We start from the raw sequence: 5,089 nt of genomic DNA, 5'->3' as shown, positions 1-5,089 counted from the left end.
CATCCCCCCCCACCGCCGCCGGACGTGACGTGATATACAGCCCGCACCGCCCCGCCCCACCACGTGGCTGGCCCGTCAGGAAAGGTCAGAGAATTGCACAGGGGCGGGATGTCTGGGAATGAAGGAGTGGGGCAGGGAGAGAGGGAAACAGCATGGTATCAGGGACAAGGATCAGGGAATGGGACATCAGAACTGGGATAGACTGTCAGGAAGGGACAGGGTTCAGGCAATGTGTCAGGGAGTCAGTGAATGGGGCAGGACGTGCAACTCCAGACCAATAAGATTAGCAATGTTATAAAATTTTGAGATTTTAAAAATCAAGTCTGTAATTTATCCCATCAGATAAAGCACAAAAATAAGTTTAATTTGACACCTAATTCACTTTCATATCTTCAGTATTAAAAACGTTATGGCCATTTTCATACTCGGAAATTAGCATCTTGTTCCCTATTGATTTTCCATTGACTTAACACAAAAGCTGTGATCGAGGACAGTGAAATGGCCATTACTTTCTTAAAAATTAAGAGAACTGAAATACATTTTCAGTTATTATAGCTTGAAGCATTCTGAAACAATCTTATTTGGATCACCTGAAATTAAAGCATATAATTAGTTAGTTACCCAATTGTAGCTAATTCCAAACTTCAATTACTAGATCTAATGCACACTCACTACAATCCTGAATCTAAACATCTATCCATTTCTTAAGAAAAGATTAACATTTTTAAATAGCCTAAGTGTCCAAATAACATTCACAAAGAATTCACAATAAATCATGATTTTTAAATCTCATTTACATTAATTTATAGGCCAAATGGAAGGAATTTAGTGTTCAATTGCTGTAAATTAATGGCCATTTAAATCAGCTTTCGAGTGGGATCCTGTGAAACTCTGTGGCACGCGCTGGTTTAGAACGTTCCCATTGCGGTAGATTTGTACCCCATATGCCCAGAAAAAAACTGCAGGATTTATTGGGGCCCCAAATTAAGAAGCCCTTTTTAATGTAAAAATAAACAACCTACCTTCCGTTGTCCGCTGTATGAGATTCGGCCCGTTGTCGGCAGTCGCGGGTTTAGAGGATAATTTTTAACTTACTATAACAACTAAATGAAGCAATATAGGTTAAAAATAGCTCCCGCGAACCAACGTCCCAGCGATTTTTCGTCAGCACATAAGTAGGCTGAACAACCTCGATTTGAATAGCCTCGATTTGAATAACCTAGGGAAAATCGCGTTTTAAACCCGCTCCCCTCTCAACGGCGCCAAAATCACGCACACGGGCTTGGACAGATCTGCAGGTAGGTTTTGCAACATACCTAATAAGATCATGGGAGACCCCTTCCACCCCAGCAACGGGCTGTTCCAGCTGCTACGGTCAGGCAAACGCCTCCGTTGCCATGCTGTGGGAACAGAGAGGTTGAGAAGGATTTCTTCCCAGAGGCCATTAGGACTGTAAACTCCTCACCAGGGACTAACTTTACTGGCCCATTCTACTGTTTTTTTTTAATTGCTTTTTTTCCCCTTTTTCCTTCCGCCCACAATATTTAATATGTAAAAGAATATGTGATTCTGTTTGTAGTTTGTTTGTTTGGGGTTTTTTTGCACGAAGTCCGCGAGCATTGCCACTTTTCATTTCACTGCACATCTCGTATGTGTATGTGACGAATAAACTTGACTTGAGTGGGGAAATGGGACAGAGTGAGGGAATGAGCCGGAATGGGGGAGGGAGTCGGAATGGAACAGGGTGCCAGGGACAAGGACCAGGGAATGTGATAGACTGCCAGGAAGTGGTCAGTGTGTCAGGGAACACAAATGGGGCGGGGTGTCGGGGAATGGGATACGGGGCATCAGGGACTGGGATAGGATGTCGAACTGGGATAGGGTGTCAGGGAATGGGTCAAGATATCACGGACTGGGAGAGCGTGTCAGGGACTAGGATATGATATTGGTCTGGAGCATCAGGGAGGGTGTCAAGGAATGGGGCATCAGGGACAGGGATGGGGTGTCAGGGAATGGGCCATTAGGGACTGGGATAGATTATTAGGAATTGGGGTTTCAGGTTTTGGGCCGAGGCATCGGATTGGGGCCTTAGGTCAGGGATGTTGCAGCAGGCACTGGGGTATAATCACTGAATTAGTAATCTAGACCGTCCAGAAAATGTAGTCCTGAGCATGATGTCAAATTGGTGTTGGTAATTAAATGCAGCAAACAATAAAACACACCAGACATGGACACAATGTGCTGGAGTAACTGCAGCATCTCTGGATAGAAGGAATGGGCGATGTTTTGGGTTGAGACTCTTCTTTAGATAGAGAGTCGGGGAGAGGGAGACATAGAGATATGGGAAGGGTAAGGTGTGAAAACGAGAGATCAAGGGACAAAGATCAAGGAAGATATAAAATATGTAAACAATGTATTTCACTGTACCTCTGCACGTGATAATAATAAATCAAACCAAAAAAGAAAATAAAGGATGAAGAACAAAGCAGTGGGATATAAGGAATCAGGCCAGGATGGGGCAAGCAGGCTCGATGGGCCAGTTATGGGCATTAAGGACAAGGGACAATGATGTATTAGGGTTTGGTTGCATTGGAGAAAGGGCCATCAGGGGTCCTGAGTGCCATATACGGGGCTTATACAGGGGTTGGGATCTCAGAAAAATGGGTAACGGGGATTGGGGAATTAAGGGGTTCAGTAGTGCCATAAATTATGAATAAGAGGCTGCGGATGGAATCAGAGACTGCCTGTGTGGAAAGAGAAAATACCAGAGGGTATAGCTATTGGAGACCGGGAAAATACATTGTTGGTATTAGCGATTAGAGCCCATAGGTATTAGAGACTGGAGAATGTTGCAGCTATGGTTATCATGGACTGGAGGGGATGAAAGCTGTGGATGATGCCAAAGACTGGTAGTTTGAAAGTGTAGAATTGGTGTTGCTAATTAAATGCAGCAAACAATACAACACATTATTTTCTCAGCTTCTTCTTCTTGCGTATGGCGTGCACAGCCTAAAGTTGTAGGCCAACTTGTTCTATTTGATCTTACTTGATTGTGCATGCATGGTCGAAACAGGGTGGACTACGTGAAGGTTGCAATCTCCCACCCCTTTGCAGCTTCCAAAACCTACTGCTTGCACTCAGATATTATCCACTTCTTCTCCAATGGTTTGTCTCGAGAGTTACTGCTGACGATTATCTCATTAGGCACCTGTTCATTTCCCTCAGATGCTGCCTAACTCACTGTGTTACTGTAGCTATTTGTGTTTTACTCAAGATTCCAGCATCTGAAGTTCCTTGTGTACCTTTCACAAGATGTCAGTTCCAAAATACTTGGTAACTGACATTCCCATTTGCTTGTTCTGTTCTCCTGATGGTTCACTGTAGAATTGGGGACTATAGAACTGCCTCAGCTTTCTTCTCATGTTGCTATTGACCTGTCCATTATGTGACCTTCCTTCCTCTTTATTCATGATTCCCAGCATCTCTAGTAAGCAGAGTGTAAATGTGTGCTTCCTGAAGGACATTCCAGAAGTCCTCGAGTGGGAGACATCATCTTTCGAACAGATGCGGCAGAGACATGGAAACAGAGATGGGCGTGGTGTCCTTACAGGAGACAGGATGGGATGAGATGTAATGAAGGTATCTGTGGGTGTCCGTAGATTTATAGTAGATATTGGTGGCTAGTTTGTCCTCTGAATTGAAGACAAAAGAGATCCAGAAAAGGAAGGGTGGAAGCCGCTGGCAAAGGTGTTAAAACTAATGAGTTCTGCACAAGTGCAGGAAGTTGTAGCAATTCAGTCGTCAATGTTATGGAGGAAGTGTTGGGGAGGGCACGAGAGTAGATTTGGAGTGAGAACTATTCCACAAAATCAATGTAAAAACAAACATGGCTGAGGCACATGGGAGTGCCCATGGCTACAAGTTTGATTTGTAGAAAGCAGGTAGAATGGTCGAGGGTCGGAACAAGTCCTGCCAGGCAGATGAATGTTGGTGAAGGGGACCTGGTTGAGATTTTGTTTACAAAAAAAGTGGAGGACCTCAAGACTAGTGTCATAAAAATGAGGGGGATGGAAGCAGAGAATTGGAAGTTGTTAAAATGGTCGAGGGCATGAAAGATATGCTGGAGGTAGGTGGGAACGAACTGTTCAAGAACAGCTTCTTCCCATCAATCATCGGACTATTGAAGCACGCTGTAAAACTAACCATAACCTTATGTTAGCATCGAATTACTATGGACTTTGCACTAAGCTTGCACTGCTGCGTGCTTTGACTTGCACCACCATGGTTTGGTTTATTTAGAAAAACTGATAATTTATTGTGTATTTCTTTGTTGTGCTGGGTTTTTTAATGTGCTTTTCAAGCTGCAGCAAGTAACAAATTTATGGTTCCAGTCCCGATGCACAAGACAATTATACACTCTTTAATTCCAGCAGTCTGAGGAGTACACATGACTATAATTACACCCACAGGCACATGTGTAAATACAGCTGTAACCACACACAGGCACAGGTGTAAACACGGATGTAGCCACACTCGGAGGCACAGGGTAAACGCACTTGCAATCACAGGCACTGTGACAACCTTTGAATATTGTGTTGCCCGTTACACTGGGTCGTGTGCATCGTGTCTGAAGCGCAACAGGTTTGCATCACGTCCCAACATCAAGGAACTGAATTTAAAATGACTAATATACAATAAGCGTGGTTTGTACTCAGGAGCAGACCTAGAGAGCAAGGTCTCTTGCCAGATGGTGGGAACAGACCGCAATTGACACTGCAATTTTCTCTTCAAAATACAAATGCAGTCTCCTGAAACCAATTTAGTTGCAGTTCCTGTGTCTAATAAATCATACTGCAAAATGTTCCTTCTACCTATAACTGAATTGGATCCTTTCCCTGTAGATGTCATTCTTGACTCGCATGCTATCGAGTCAAGGCCTGCTGCCAACTTACTACAGTGTAAGTAAATCCGTTTAATGAGAAAATAAAAAAGGAAAGCTTATCATGTTTTGGGGATTTTCCTAACAGAGTCAACATGTGAGAGGCAGTCAAGTGAGCTTCTGGGCGTGCCAACGTGATCAATGTGATGT

Source organism: Leucoraja erinacea, chromosome 24 (genome assembly GCF_028641065.1).
Source record: "Leucoraja erinacea ecotype New England chromosome 24, Leri_hhj_1, whole genome shotgun sequence".
Taxonomy (NCBI): Eukaryota; Metazoa; Chordata; class Chondrichthyes; order Rajiformes; family Rajidae; genus Leucoraja; species Leucoraja erinaceus.
The sequence above is the reverse complement of the archived record's forward strand: the minus strand, read 5'-3'. Positions refer to the sequence as shown.